Genomic DNA, 17,933 nt, shown 5'->3' on the forward strand with positions numbered 1-17,933 from the left:
GTGACCCCCCAAAAACGGGCCCCAAATATATTTAGGCCCCGTTTCTTAGTGTTTTGTCCGAATGAAATGAAACTTTGGTCATAACTCGTTTATTATATTCAAAACATCATATCAAAACACTAGGGTCTTTGGCCTTTTTTCTCCGTTCTACAGCATATGTTCTAGATGGTTTCCATTTAGCTCCGTGCATTTCTTGAGGCGCAGGACGAAGTTGTCCATGACGTTCTTACAGACCAAATTGGTAATGGCTCTTATCTCCTTCCTTGAGTTCCGTGATGGTTCTGGGTTTCCCTGCGTAGACTCTGTCCTTATTATAGCCCCAAAGAAAAAGAAACTGGGGGGGGGGCTAAGACTGATCACTCGGCCTCCGAAGTTCTTTCAGCCAATCTCGGTACAGGTTTGAGGCGTGAGAACTTGCTCCGTCCTGCTGAAACCAGAACTTGCTCATGAGCGACGAGCAGATGGTCTGGAGCTCACTCTTGAAGGTTTTGAGGACCTCCACATACCGCTCCTTGGTGACTGTCACTGCTGCGCCAGATTCTTCGATAAAGATTGGTCCGATGATGCCTTTGGCCAGGATTGCAGCCCACACCGTGCACTTAGGAGAGTGCAGGGGCTTGGTGGCTACTTCATTGGGTCTGGAGGACCTCCAGAAGACATTTGTCTTGCACTTCGCCTTCATCTGAGATCCAAGGAGGTTAAGGAAAATTGGTGTCTCCACGATCTTCTCTTGACTGCCATAGCCCTCCTCTACTTCTTGTCTGAGGCTGTAAGGGTCTGCAGCGTCTGTATTCTGTATGGGAAAGCCTTGATATCGTTCACCAGCACTCTCCTGCAAGTCTCACGGGACATACCGTGGGACTGACTTCGGACTCTGCTGGAGAGCCTCTCTCACTCTTTCGACCAGCTCGGCTGTTCGCTTCTTGGGACGTTGATTTTTTTTTAACGTGGGGGCTGATAGTACACAATAAAAAGAACCTCATATTATTTTATTGAATTGAGGTGAACAAAATTACCATAAGTTGCTAGAATCAACTGTTTGAGTCTAAAAATACATAGAGAGGGGACAATAAACATCCCGTCTTACTTAAGGCCAATATTTTAATGAAAATGAAAATCGAATAGAAAAAAAATAGAAAACATAAACAAAAACAAAAAAGAACACGTGAAGCATTCACCATCCCTCGTGAGTGCACAGTGAACGAGGAATAAAAAATTGATTTAGTTCAGCATTTTCCTCCTCCCCATGTAGCCCCCAAATCCCTAGGGGACGTCAAATGTTGGTGAAAATGAACAAACGGTGCAGTTGTAGGCCTTAACATATGTAAATTTGAGTTCTGCACACTGCAAAAAAAAAAAAAAATGACCATCATTCCCCCATTAAGCCCCAAATGTCTTATGATATTTAAATTTGAGTTCAGCACCATGCAAAACTGCTAAATAGACATACAAGGAAAATTTCGGACAAATATAGTAAAATAGTCCCAAAACTGGAGTGATTTATTAGTCCTAAATGAGCCCAAAAGTTATCGCGAAGTATAGAAAAACAAAAGTATATATATATATATATATATATATATATATATATATATATATATATATCAGTTAGTTACAACTTTTCAGAAAGTTTTATAAAAATCCAAGACATCAATTTTTTTAATAAGCGCAAAAATGTCAATTTTAGCCATTTTAACACGAAAAACACCCATAGGGGGGGGGCAAAAAGAGTTTTCCAGGAAAATCCGTTCTGTTACTTCTTTTTACTCATATCATGTTTAATGTTTGTGCAAAATTTCAAAAATATTCCAAGGCGTATTTATTGAGAAAAGTGCGTAATGACCAACGGACGAACAGGCATGGGTGAATTTATAAAGGTGAAAAAAAAAGCTAAAAAAATACGTTTTAACGGTCAATTTCTCATTCTATATTGTTTGTCTAGAAATATGTGTTAACTAAGAAAAGTGAAGGTACTTTAATTAGTTATAATAAAAGTAGCATTTAATACTTGCATTTTTATACATATATTCTACCTGAATGGATCAGATAAAGGCTGGAAAATATCATTGTTATTATGATTGAACCTATGCATTGATGACCTGACAGTTTCAACTCTCTGTTACAGATCTTGACAGTGTGAGACTCTAAGGCATCCAATTCCATAATAGACGTGCGTAAGAGATACGAATGAATCATTGAATTTCGAGTAAAATTGAATTCAGAATGGTTGTGACTATGAACAACAATTAATTCTGGAGCACAAAAGGTCCCTCGTTTTAATGATACTACTCCAATTTTCATAGCTCTTCAACTTTTTTTAGTAAAAATAGGAGCCTTTATTTTTAGAACGTTCTCTCTCTCATATATATATATATATATATATATATATATATATATATATATATATATTATAATTTATATTTACATAAAACTTTAGGTAAATATATTAAGTATTAATAGCCTAACATATCCCCTACGAGGATGAAATGCGGAAAATTCTGTGTAGCTTTATTTCCAAACTTACTATATATATATATATATATATATATATATATATATATATATATACAGAGAGAGATAGAGAGAGAGAGAGAGAGAGAGGAGCAGAAAGAGAGAGATCAATTTTACTACAGAAGAAAAACATCTGTATAATGTGAGATTTGAATATACGTTAAGAACTTTAAGCAAGCTAATGAAGACGAAAATGTGGATAATATTGATTAAATATTTTCTGATATTTAGTTTCTTCACAGTTTTTTTCCAATTTTTTGTTATACTAATGTTTCTAATGTAGTAATATCGATCTCAATATTTGTACACACGTGAATATATGTACGTTCGAGTGTCTGTGGGTGTGCGTGCGTCTTCTGTTATAGTCTGAGACGGTCTATTCTCCTGTTTATACGTTATTGTCCACGATAGTCTTAACGGCTTTGGCTTTGTTTGGTTAGATAAATCATTTGCACAGCCATTATTGACGCATCATTCTTCCGATCCGGCCTGGTCAGCACAGGACGAAGAGATAGGTCATAAGTTGTACGAGCTGGGTGCGGGTGGGGTGGGTGAGTGACGCTGACGTATGGAAGGCTGTAATTTCGAAAATCGTTATTGATTATTAACTGACAAACGTGCCTACAGGCTGATACGGATGCGTATCCAAGCAGGTACAAGGTGGCTCCACGGTTATCAAACCTGGCATGGGAACTGTTGATTAAGATTCCAGCATCAGTCAAAGCAGCTTATGTTCAATCGGTCAAACTTCTTTCGTAATATTCTCATAACTAACAATGAATACGTGCTGAATATAGGTTTATGTGGTTGCTGATTTAGCACTTTAGCAGGGCTCATATACGTTCACTTGGATATAAACATGCAACTGCTGCAAAAATAGATTCTTCATATCTATCTATCTATCTATCTATCTATCTCTCTATTTATCAATCTATCTTTTCTTTTACAAGGAGTGACTTCTTATCAAGGCCAGGAGGCCACTATGATGAGGGTTAATGAGTACACGTTAGTCATCAGAACAACAGCGTAGGAATAATTAGTAGTCATAACTTTGAACAATTATTTAATGAGGTAAGCCAACAAGAATTTGTTTACGTTAGGCTTGAAAACGATCATATTGTAGTCAGCTGGAAAGCAGGCCAATGGAACAGAGTTCCCCAGACGGACAGTTCTAGGAAATAAGCTTTATTCATGGTATACACGTTCAGTTTTAAGCACAGATAATAATGAGTGAGGGAATTTATTGGCAATAGTTTCAGCTAAACAAGTGTATTTTGTGAAAGTTTGACAAGACGGGATTGGAGCTCAGACGAACACTTAGCATAAAAATAACGATAGAGCAGAGACAAACTAGCAATGTATCTTTTGTGTGAAAGACGTTGCAGGAAAGAGAAAAGGGAATCGCCTAATGTGAAGTTGTTTTTGTAACTGTAAAAGCAGAATAAAGTGTCTTGTGTAGCTCTTGCCTAGATGTGCCATCAATACTCAATCCTAAGACGTACAGAGACAGAAGATTTCATCGACAGTAGATATCTACTGGAGAGATAGAATGATCCAACTATTTCAGATCAGGAGTGAAGGTTAGACTCAGGATTTGTTAACATATGGAGTCACCCCGAGAAGAGAGCCATTCATTTCAATTGAGGCCAGACTATCTCCTATTATATCAAATAAACTTTGTGTGTCTTAGTTAAAGATTTCGAAACTGCTGGAAATTTTACAAAAATGTACCTTATGTATCTGGCAGTATTCTTAGATAGGTTTAATGCCAGAATGTCTTCGATAAGTTTCAGTAATCGATAACAAAAAAAAAAAAAAAGATCAGGAGAAAGAAGGAACATGCGATTTGGACCAAAGTTACCACTTTATTTATCTTAATATCGCAAGTGCATTTGAGAAGTTTTATTACCACACAAGCAAAAAGGCCCGGCATATAAAATCAACAGCAGTTTATTTGATATGACAATGGCACTTTTGAAATGGATATTTCTGTTTAAAGCACAACTAGACCATGATACTTGACTTTTGAATTTAAAATTTTACATCAAGCTATTAAATAAAATAATTCTATAAAATCTACAGTAGGTTCTCTACAGTGCAATGTAAACTATAATGTATTGTAGAATAAGTCACTACAGGAAGGTATGTAAAACTGACTCTTGGTGCACCGCGATAGGTATCACACTAGAGCCCGCAATCAATCAGTTTGATTGAAAAATGGGCGATTTAACCGATTTCAATAAAAATATGGAAGGGTGAAATATTCATTAACCATCATTCAATCCCTGGCTATGTCGGGTATCCTTGCTAGTATATATATATATATATATATATATATATATATATATATATATATATAGTGGGAAATATAAGTGTTGGACACATCCCATTATTCTTTATTTAACACATTTTTTATGCAGCGAATGAAGCGAAAATGTAAGAACACTTATTTTCCCCACAGTATATATCGTAGTAAGTTAGAAAATATATATGGCACCATTGCCAGATATATTTTATAACTTACTACCTAGCTCTAACTACGTATTGAGCACTGTGTAAATAAATACTTAAAGTTTATGCACAAATTCATACTTTCTTATATTCATTTATGTGATTAAATGAAGTATATATATATATATATATATATATATATATATATATATATTGTTTGGCTGTGGAATTTATTATATATATATATATATATATATATATATATTATCAGTTGATCGAATGTAAATTACTCTTAAGTATGACATTTTAATTTATGCAGATTTCGTATTTATGTATTATAGAGCCAATTCTACATTGTATATACTTTATCCAATATATAGTTGTAATTTCCAAACTTAAAAATATAAATATGACCTGTGGTCCAATGACCTTCGATTGAAACCAAACTATATATATTTCTAGAATTATTCGGCGCCTCTAAGCTTATTACAAACGCATATGCATCCTTACAAAGTAATGTTCCTTCTAATATAAATATTTGAACAGATGTAGGAGTAACATGTTTAGTCGATTTGTGTCTGCCATAATCGATTTTTTTAAATTTTGACCCATTTAGCAGCTATTTTTACCGGCTAACCACCAAATTGCAATTGTTTCACAGATTCACATCCGTTATATATCAGGTTTCAAGTTTGTAAACCAAAAATTGATAGGGTAGTTTGGTAGAGACCGGTCTGCACACAGGGAGACAAGTTCACTTTTACAGGCACGTATGAAGTGATTATAAGGTGATTGGAAATAACTCCATATAATCAAGCGCTTGTCATGTATTACTAAAAAATAATTCCTACAAGAAATGAATATAATAAGTATATTGAGAATTCAATATGGGTGCAGCATTCGCCACTAACTTTCAAGACGCCTGGCACCCGTATCAGCTGATTTCATAAGAGGTATTTTTTCAATTCTTTTTTTTACTAACAAGTCAGAACTTATCAAATCTAAAACACTATTTGAAGATTTAGATTCACGAGATGGATTAATTGACGCATTTAGGGTGATGAATACTATGGGAGTATTTAAAATGACCTCAACTATGATAACAGAAGATGCGAGCCTGTTATTTTCATGGCTAGTGCTCGACTGAACATGTTTAGTCGATTTGCGTCTGCCATAATAGATTTTTTTTCAATTTGTACCCCTTTAGCAGCTATTTTTACCGGCTAATCACTATGGTTCCATCTTGCCAAACTTTCATAAAAAACACTCGACTAACTACAACAACTATAAACAATTTCTTCCATTCTCTATCTTTGCCTAAATCTAAATGCAGATTCCATGAACAAAACTTATTTCCCAGAACTGCCAGCCTGTGGAACACTGTATTGCTTCCCGGTTGAATACAGCATTGTAGCTTTCAAATTCAATGTAAACAAATTCTTGTTGAGCCACCCCCATAAATAATCAAATTCTACCCAATTTACACTATTAATGATAACTGCACTACCACCTTAGATTCATTAACCCTTATCCTTTAGTGGCCTTTGTGCTTTGATATGTGGTGGCTCACAAACAAGACCGCTCCCCCAGAACAGTAGATCCAGAAACAGCATTTTTCTCTATTATAAAAGGTACGGTTCATGGAATATTGGAATTAAAGAAAAAATGAGGGGGCAGCTTTACAAATCTTACTCCGCCTATATATACACACATGAGAGCTTTGCTAAATAATGTCTCTAATTTTTTATTCTGTCCGAATGGATCAAAGACAACTGCAAATTGCATTATGATGACTGAACTTATGCATTCATGAGCTGAAAGTGTCATCTCTCTGTTACAGATATTGACGGTGTGAAACTTTAAGAGAGAACCACCTGTCATGGATGGGTGCTAGAAGCAGAAGTGCGTTATTGAATTCTGTCACGCAGAAAAAAATTGAACCAATCAACACCCATCTGCGCTTGTTGAACCTTTACAAAACTGATGCAGTTTATGTCTGCACAGTTTGGAGATAGATTTTACTAATTTCAAAATGGCGACAGAGATGTGGGTGACAAAGCCGGCTTCGAACTTCCATGAACAATAGCCACCACCCAATGGCTTGCAAAGATGCATTGAGAATAGTGGTGAATATGTAAGAAAATAAATAAATATATTCTGGAGTCGCTTGTTTAATGGTACCAATTCCGTTGTCATAGCTCTTCAACTTTTATAATTAAAGTAAACAGCATAAAGTCGTGTAGAGCGTAAATGGACGATAGAAAAAAAGCTTCAAATCTTACAAGTATTAATATCATCTGAATGGTGTTAGCTTCAGATTAAATAGAGCAAGTGTAGAATAAGTTGAGACAAATAATTTCATAATATTTACATCATTTTCGTAAAATTCTAGAAAAGACAATAAGATTCCAAATAATGCCTCATAATCGTTTACGAAACGGTAGTGTATATACACCAGAAGAAACTCGAAGGTTACATCAAGAGCAACGTTGTGAAAATTAGATAAAACGAATAATCAATCCGCATCTAAAACGTTCAGGAACATTATGCCCAAACAAATGCTAAATCTAATTTAGGAACAGTAAATAAAATATATGTATAAGTCCTGAATAATTCTGAACTTACTCAAAGATCATTTACCATAACAAAGATCGATACAAAGTTTAAACCAGATCAGACCAGTAGTTTCCGAGAAATCTTCTAAAGTAAATGCCCTACGGTAGTGACTTGTTCAATACCGTGCATCGAACAGATACATAATACTTAATTTCTGCAACTTATCGTAATAAATGTCCATACACAATTTATGCTAGATCAAACCAGTAGTTTCTGAGAAAATTTGGAACGGAGAGTCAGACAAACTTTGAGTAATATAGATATACATTTTAATGAAATTATTTTACTGCAACATACTACAACATGTCTACTATTACATAAAATTGAACGTGTGTATGTGTATATCTGTGTGTGTCTTGGGTGACTTCGTTTCCTATGGACTCCAAAACGGCTGAGCCGACTTTTATTAAATTTCATACAAATGTACTTTATGTATTTGGTAGTGTTCTTAGATTTTAGTATAAGAATGTCTCCGATAAGTATCAACAATCGATAGTCAAATAAATCGGGTGAAAGAAGGAGCAGACAACTTTGACCATGAATTTCATTACAACAAAAGCAGAAAGGCTCGCCATTAAAATCAACAGTATGCTTTTTCTTATTCGCGTTCGAAATGAACGTTTCTGTTTATAATTGTTATAAATAAATGTTTCTCTTTAAAGCACAATTCCACCAGGATCCTTGATTTCTCTATTTTAAACTTAAATTCAAGGAATTATCATCTCACAAGCAGAAAGACCATGGATATAAAATCTCCAGTAGGTACTCTGATATAACATGGGAGCGTTCGAAATGAATGGTTATGTTTAGAGCACAACTTAACCATGATACTTGACTTTTGCATTTTAAACTTTTATTCAAGCCATTACATATAATAATAATTTTATGAAATCAACAGTTAGTTCTCTACAGTGCAATCTAAACTACAATGTATTGTGAACTATCACTGCGAGGAGGTATGTGAAACTTTCTTCGCATACACCGCGATGAGTGACCGACTAGAGCAGGCAATAAATCAATTTCGTTGAAACCTAGTGATTTCACAGATTTTAATGCCAATAAAAATATTGAAGTTGGTCATCATCTAATCTTGGGCAACGTCGGATCTCCATGCTAGTCAATACATAAAATTAACTGGCTAGTCAGAATAAAACTTTAAGTGTTTAACTTAAAGACAATTTAACTCCAAACATTTAAATTTGGGATAACTTAATTTAATGTATAAGACTAGCAGACGTATGTGTCAATACTGACTATACTATTGTTATATTATGGGTTAATAAAAAGGGGGTCTGTCTGTGTTGTAATGTGTACCATATGTGTACTTGGGACGAAGAGTTCATCTTGATGTGTATACGTGTCACTAAATGTCTATCGTTGCTTCTTCACTATTTGAACCCTAGAATAATGTTGTTGCTGTCTATTTATGATATAATCATATCTAATTGTTCATATGCGGGTTGGTATCTGTGTGATACCTGTATATTGGTCATACAGTCATGCGTTGTTCTTCGTGTCCACCTGGAATTCATCTTGTTCTTGAAGGGGAGGCTGAAACCTGTTTGAACGAATATTCATTCACTTCCAAAACGCTGGTTGGTTTTATATAGATTTTATTCACTTTCCAGGTGTCGATCGCAGAAGAATGGAACGTGAATATCTTTGCTTGCATGGTTACTTCTAGGTCTCTATTTTCACACACGTCAGCTCCCTCCTCAGTGAAGGGGGACGACCTGTTAAACCGCCCGCCTTGCTTAACGTCCAAATTCAAACTCTCTATCATCTCAAGCTAACCTGATCCACGTGACATACACGTAGATCCGATTAGCTGACCATACCTTCAGGGAAACTTGTCTCTGATCTAGCTTTGTTATATTTTGACAGTTTTTATAAATATTCTTCATATTCATCTCTCGTCCACCTCTCCAGTAAGATAGATAGATAGATCGAGACGGATAGATACATGAATAGATAGATAAATAGATAGATCGACACAACGTGTTAAAGTTACTGAAATATGAAAACATTGTGATTATTCACATGGAGTATTTCGATTTTTACTTACTTAGAGGAGATTAGCGTATAGATACACATATAAACGTCTATTTTACCTATCTGCATTGATCTGGAAGAATTAGATTTTCCTCGATAAACAAACATAAAGAAGCATTTATATATAATATAGAACGCTTATCGCACACGTTTTACCCTTTAAAATAAAAATGATAACTAATTTCTCGTCGAAATAAAGCATACGTAAGATATGTCTGATAATTTAAGAATTATTGTGGTGCGTTACTCGCTACGCTGTTTCTAATGGTATTTTACATAAGTTCAGTTTTGAATAATGAGATTTACAAAATATCCAAAATCATTCTCACATAGACAAGCACATAAAATCGAATGTGTTTATTAAAAGCTATCGCCTTATTTAATCTGGTGAAATTTGAGCGACGAATACATACAGACAACAATGTTACACCCCTCTCTCTCTCTCTTTCTCTCTATATATATGTATGTATATTTCTAGTCATTGACATACAGTCCTGGTTCGTTGTAACACAACTCATCAGTGCTGCTAGACTAGCACCTCTCCCAAGTCGAGGATTGAACCTAGAACCATCGCGTTGACAGTTAATTGCAGTTTTCAACCATTCAGTGGTCTCATTTGTGTACTGTTCAGCTGGAAATGAAAATATATTTCCCCATAGGGCATCTGATGAGATCCTCGATGACTTCTCATTTAGCCTTTTTGTAATACCTCGTTGTTTTGAGCAGTGGGTCGTCAGAATTTAGGGTGATTTCTACAATTATCTCAGCATTATTAGCATTCTCGAGTGGGCTGTGGACATTCGTTGTACAATCATCGGGAACTGTGGTCAGAAATAGATCTAGAAGTGAGGCATGTTGATCCTGCTCGTATGGGAAATGTGTCGGAAATATAACCGTGCGTGATAGGGAATGGTTAAATTATTTAGGTTAAAACGATATTCAGAAAATTGTTTTAAAAGAAAAGAATGCCTTCATTTGAAGTTCCTGCTGCCAGAGGAGGGGGGAAACAAGCAACAAAAAAAGGATGGTATTCGTCATTGTTAAAGACTGTCTGCTTTATTGTCCCATTCGTTATTGTTGTGAATATTGGAAAAACTCATATACAGACAGACTATTTAATATACACGTAAAAGATTGACGCATACAGACACACCATATACAAAGAAAAGTAACTGTGTTTATAATTCTGACCACTAGACGATACATGAATATCGATAAGAGAGAGAAACACACACACACACACATATATATATGTATACGAGACACAACCATAGACACAGTTATACAAGCCCGACACCATAACACACCGCCAACAACAAAAACATTATCATAAACAACACCAACAAAAACAGCATAACTTATACTACGAACACTACCACCACAAGCAGCAACAATAACAATAACTACACAACAAAAGAAACAACACAAGCACTATTACTGACTCCATCAGCACAACCATTACCAACAACAACAATAACAACAACAGTAACAACAACGACAACAACAGCAACATAACCTCTACCACAACCAACAATAACATCATCATCATCATCATCATCATCATCATCATCATCATCATCAACACCATCACCACCACCGACAATAACAAAGACAAGAACATAACTTCCACCGCAGACAACACTAACACCAACATACTGAGTGCTTCTTAATCAAATTATATAAAATTACCATTGATAACCATTACTACGCCGTTGTCCCGATGACTAGCATACACTTATTAGCCGTATCCTCAAGTTGCCTTCGGGCCTTGAAAAGTGGGGATTTTCTTGTAAAAAACTTCCATCATGTCCAACAATAACAGCATCAGCGCTAACACCGCCACCAACAACGACAAGTGAGAATGTGTAGAGTCCGAAATAAACTACCGTTAACGCTACACACGTTTCTTCCTGCTAATATTTCAAATTACAAAGATGAAGACTTTGTTCAAGTCAGTATTATAGAAACCAATAATCTAGTCAGCGATAATGTAGAGAAACCTTACACCTTTAGAATTTCAGTTTAGAATATAAATAAAACCTTTAATTTGAGAAGCCACGGGTTCCGATTTCATTTTCGTTTTTAAAATAGTAATTTTTGCTCTCGATAGAAAATCTATTGCTAGGCGTTCAGAGTGACATCTATATGTTCATATGATAGCGTGTGTGTTATTTTGTGTGTCACGCTTACTTCTTTCTCCTTCTGAGTGACTGTCGTTTTATTGTATGACCTTCCATTTCTTGTAATAAATGATTTTACCAAGAATTCTGAATAAATTTTGGGTCCCGTTTCGATTATTGCTTATGGTACTCAAGTCATCTATTTTTTTATAAACTAGCATTTCAGCCCGGCGTTGCTCGGGTGTTTGGATGTGTCTGTTGGGCAAAAAAAAAAGTGGTAGTAGGAAGGCAGGCTCGAACCCGTACCGCGAGGGAGGAAAAGAACAGAGGAAAAAAACCTGACGTCTTTGCTGTTACGAGCACTGCCAAACCGGAAGTGACTTGTGTTTAAATAAAGGCTAGACAATCGAAAGGAGAGGATGACTTTAAAAAATATCGTCGAAAAAGCGCCCCCCTTTAGAAAAATGCCCAGTTGAAGGTGAAGATATGAATGTTTTTAGCCATTTTTTCGATATTTGTCGTCTGAAAGGTCGAATTCAAAACCATACTGATTTAGTAAAATCCGTCACCTCTGTCGAAAGTTAAAGCACACATGCAAACGTACACATACATACATTTATATGTTGGTAACTAAAAACTTTCGACCGAAACCGATTAAAAAGCTAGCCCTTTCTCTGAATAGCATATATGTAAAATTTAAAAGGTTTAGACCAGAAATTGAGTAATTTGGTAGAGACCGCAAAGGTCGATGTTTTAAAACTTTGACCCCTATTATGCCTCCTGAACATTTATTGTTTTGGGCTCAAATCAAGTTATTAAGTTAGATCCATGTCCAAGGAATCTTTATCTAAAATTTCAAGTGTTTAGACCCAAAATTGTCGGGGGAGTTTGGTAGAGTTCTAAAAAGTCAAATCGTTAAAATTTGGCCCGTTAAAAGCAAAGTTTCTGACCGAAAATCGATGGTAAAGATTTTCCCAAATCTCAGTACTCTGAATACCAAATTTCGAGTTTGTAGACTAAAAATTGACAGAGTTATTGCGTTGAGAAATGTACACACACAGACACACAAACACACAGATATACAGACACACAGGTACACAGAAACACAGATACACGGACACGTTCACTTTTATAGATATACTAGGATGGGTGCCCGGCGTTGCCCGGGTATTTGAAGATGTATGTTGAGCAAAAAAAAAAGTGGTCAATTTTTTAAAACTTTGACCCCTATTATGACCTCTTAACATTTATTGTTTTGGGCTCAAATTAAATTATGAAGTAGGTCCATGTCCAATGAACCTATATCTAAAATTTCAAGTGTTTAGACCACAAATTGTCGGAGGAGTTTGGAAAAGTTCTCAAAGGTCAAATCATTAAACTTTGACCCCTTAATCGCCTAATTTCTGGCCGAAAACCGATCACATCGATTTTCCCAAATCTCAGTACCTTCTATATCAAATTTCGAGTCTGTAGACTGAAACTTGACTAAGTTATTGCGTAGGGAAATGTACACAGATACACAGACAGACAAACAGACATTTTGGGTCTAAACACTTGAAATACCCGGGTAACGGCGGGCACCCATACTAGTAAAATAATAAGAACGGAACAAAAAATATATGAATTATATTTTTATTCGGATTTATGTTTTTTTTTCAAAAGTGTTGTCATACTTATGGTATACATTTTTTGTATCAACCTGCTAGAGCCATGAAAGTAAACAATCCAATAGTCCAAGTCTCGAGTTTCGCCCTAATTTAGGCTTATCAGTTAAATACATCCAAAATAGAGATTAAAAACCCAAAACTTTTGGATGCAAACCGTGCACCTTACCACTTGTGCAGCCGCACTACACACAAGAAAGTCTATTAACTAACACAGATCAAGCAAACAGCGGCGAAATCCAACTTTAAAATGTATCTACATCGTCTCAAACAAGGGGTGTGGTCAATTAACCACTAAGAACACAGGCCGATGTCTGACAAGTAGAATTTTTACATTCGTTAGGACCATGTAATCACATAAGCTAACTTAGCCGAGGTAACCTTCGATTGTCTTCAAATGTAACGAGTAATGTATTAGGTATAATTCAGTTTTAAATGACACGGTTCTGGATGTTAAAGTTATAATCTATGTGCATGCAATGCAAGAAGTACAATTGAGAAATACTGAAGGCTTCTACTCGGTCATAGCTGACAGAACAAGACAATCTACCTCCGTTATTATATAAAAAAAAGTTCCGTGTGAATTTCCCTGCAGACACCCAAGATAGACAGAATGTTTCCTGGGTTCTTCATGAAACATCTACAAAAAGGCCGGAGGTTTCAACGTCCGAAACGCTGTGAGAATAGTAGTATAACATCATGTGAATATTAGTTTAAATAATCTAAAATATACCAATTATCTAACGTCGTCGAAATATTGCAGAAGCCTAAACGAACTTTACTCTAAGAATAATAATCAAATGGTAATATGGTAATATATCCTGAGCAACACCAAATATCCCTGCTAGTTTCGAAATTATATAGATATTTATATATTTTCAAATCAAACAATAACAATTATGGAGTGAAAGAAATTGGATTTTATACATGCTCATGTTTATGATTTTTTTTTTGTCAGACGAAGTGCATTAAATCATATATTTTGTCTGAAAAAACAAATTCATAAACCTGAACATGTATCAAATCCAATTTATTTTACTTCATAGTTGTTATTATTGATTTTAAAATATGTAAATACATCTATCTAATTTTAAAACTAGCAGGGATATTTGACGTTGCCCGGAATAGAATGATAAATCTAATGTTCTATTACGATCAGCTCACATTACCATTTAATTATTATTAGGACAATTGTGATACAATTTATAAATAGCTTGCAACTATGTGCCCGTTTTTTTTTAATTACTTTATACAACAAGCGTTTAACTTTTCACGGTTGAATATAACGTTTCCCGATGCAAACGAAAATTTATAAACGAAAATTCCAAATAACTCGTGCCATTAAAATTAATTTTCAAATTATTGATCGATTTAGAAATATTTTCTATTTTGTATTTTGTTCGAACGATTTTGAAATCATAGCAATCGAGCACGCAAATGGATTCATTTAGAAAAAAAAACCCCTTGGATAATGCAATATTCGTGTCAGAACACTTTTTCTAAATAGACGCCAATTCGATACGTCCATTAAATTTACGCTTTCGGCGATGGAAATAGTATTTCAACCTTTAGTGTAACAACACAACGAAACTCTTTTTAGATGCATAAACGTGACAGATCAACACGAATTCTATTTGAAAGTTAAGCGTGACACGCCAACAGAAATTTTATTCCAATCTTAAGTTGATCATAAAATGCTATTGAAGCCTTAGCGTGTCAGACCACCGAATGTGCTACTTCTAACTTAAGCTGCAACCTCTATCTCACAGAAGAGATTTGGCGAGTTTGTCTCTACTTTATCGTTATTTTCATGGAAAGTGTTCGACTGAGCTTCAATCTATGGTCCCCCCTCGCTAAACTTTCACAAGAAACACTAGACTAGCTGAAAACATTATCAATAATTCTCCCCACTCTTTATCTGTGCCTAAACCTGAACATAGATTTCATTATCAAAGCTTCTTTATTAAAACTGCACGCCCGTGGAATTGTCTTCCGTTTTCCTGCTTTCCAGCTGTCTATAATATGGTTGTCTTCAAGTCCAACGTGAACAAGTTTCTGATGAGCCGTTCCACTTAAGTAAACAAATTTACCGAATTTCCACAACTACTATCGATTACTTTATTGTCCTTTTGACTACTGTACACTCTTTAACCCTTATCCTTGAGTGGCACGTCGGCCTTGATAAGTGGTGACGCCTATGTATAAGAAAAAGAAAAAAGCGGGCCTAACCAATGAAAATGTTATTTAAAACTGAAAAAAAAATCATAGATTAACGATTAAAGGTACTTCAAAATTTGAGAGTAACAGACCAAGTAAAATGGTATTTGCAGGTAAAGAGTGATACACTTACGCAAATGCTTTTTTCAAATATAAGCGTTGTAGACTAACAATTTCTATTACAAACTTAAGTGTAACACGCCGAAGAACATCTTATTCCAAACTTAAGTTTATTTGTCGAACTTAAGTGGGACAGACCAACCAAAATGCTATTTGAAAATCAAACACCATAGACTAAAGCAAAGGGTATTTTAAACTTAAGTGTTGCAGCAAGCAAAAATTCTATTTAAAACTTAACAGTGACAAACCAATGGAAATAATATTGCAAACATACCTACTAATTACTGCGTAAAAGACTAACGAAACGCTGTTTGAAACAAAAGCGTCACAGACCAATGCATTAGCCATTTCCAAATTAGGCTTGATATGCCACTGGACGTTTGACAGACAAATTTAAGTGTTACGCAGACTAAAACACGTTAATGTGAATATTAATGACGGATCAAATATACCACTTTAATCTATAGCTTATTAGACCAACCAAACTGCTGTTGCAAACTTAAGTCTAACAGAACCACAGAACTGCCAATGGAAACTTATGCATAAAACTCTAACAAAAACGACATTACAAATTTAAGCGTGACGAACCAACGAAAATACTTTTGAAACATTGAACAAAATGATATTTCGTATCTAAATTTTACAGATGATGACGTCACCTCCGACCTTCTTTAGGTCTACTCGATTCCGAAGTGATTCAGCTCTCCTGAAACAGCTTGTGAGAGTCAAACCCCCCTACAGAAAAAATGACTATGAACTGTAATGACTAAGAACATATATATATATATATATATATATATATATATATATATATATATATATATATATATATATATATACGTTAATATATAGTAATAATTAGTAATAAATAGTAATACTTACAAATGGAAATAAAATAGGTTTACGGTTCCGAAAATCGTACCAGAATTATCCGCAAGGACCCGTGGCGCAGTAGTTATAGTACTTGGAAAAATCATTTGTAAAAGTAATATCCTCCTGAAAATACAATTGCGAATTACTTAGGACCTGTATCCAGTCATGGCTGACGGAACAAGGACATGCTACTCCCGTGAAGTAAATAAAGGTCCCGGTCGAAATTCCGTACACATTACCGAGTTCCACAGAAATATTCCCGAGTTCGACAAGATACACCTGAAGAAGGTCGAAGGTTACATCGACCGGAACGTTCTGAAAATAACATTCTAAATGAGAAAAGTATTCCGATGTATGCGAATAATACGAAAATGTTATTTTAATCTGAAGCGTGACACATCAACAAAAATGGTATTTGAATAGAATTGAATATGACAGACCAACTAGCATGCTACTTGTGGCAGACCTACGAAAACATTATTTTTAATGTGTGTAAGATCAACGGACATATTATTTCAAATTTAAATATGGCAAACTAACGATAATGCTATTTGAAATTAAAATGTTTCAGATAAACGAGCTTGTTATTTTAAATTTAAGCGTTACAACCCAACGATAATGCTATTTGGAATGTAAAGACCGACGAAAATGTTTCAAAAACAAGCGTTACAGACCAATGATAATGGTATTTGAAAAATAAATGTTACAAACCAACGAACATATTTTCAATATAAGCGTGACAGACTAATGATAATGCTGTTTGAAACACAGATGTAACAGACCAACGAAATCTTTTTCAAATATATGCATGAGAAACCAACGATAATTTGACCTAAATATGACAGACTGACGAACATGTTATTTTAAATTTACATCTGACAGACCAAGGATACTGGTATTTAAAACTGTCAGGCTAACTAACATAGTGTTTCCAAATAAAACCTGACAGATCAATGAAAAATGGTATTTCACTTATAAACGTGACAGACATACCCCCTTATAGAAATGCTTGGACGCAACTACAATTGAGCGTTAAAGGGTGAAAATGCTATTTTATACAAAAGCGTTACAAACCAATTGATGGACAAAGACTTTTATCGTGATGCAAAGACGTCTCCAAAAATGAAACATGGTTAACGAATATTTAATAGACGGTGAAAATAAAATTCTGCCGATTAATTTTCCATAGGACTTTAAAAATGTTTGCGATGCGTCGCCTCGAGGCGAAATAATTTCTTTGTAACGCTATCAAAATCCTCAATTCCATGTTTGTTTTTTCGTTAGGTTTTGTATTTTTAAACAATTTTCGTTA

The sequence above is a fragment of the Euprymna scolopes genome, chromosome 19, assembly GCF_053919585.1.
Source record: "Euprymna scolopes isolate OS-2025 chromosome 19, ASM5391958v1, whole genome shotgun sequence".
Taxonomy (NCBI): Eukaryota; Metazoa; Mollusca; class Cephalopoda; order Sepiida; family Sepiolidae; genus Euprymna; species Euprymna scolopes.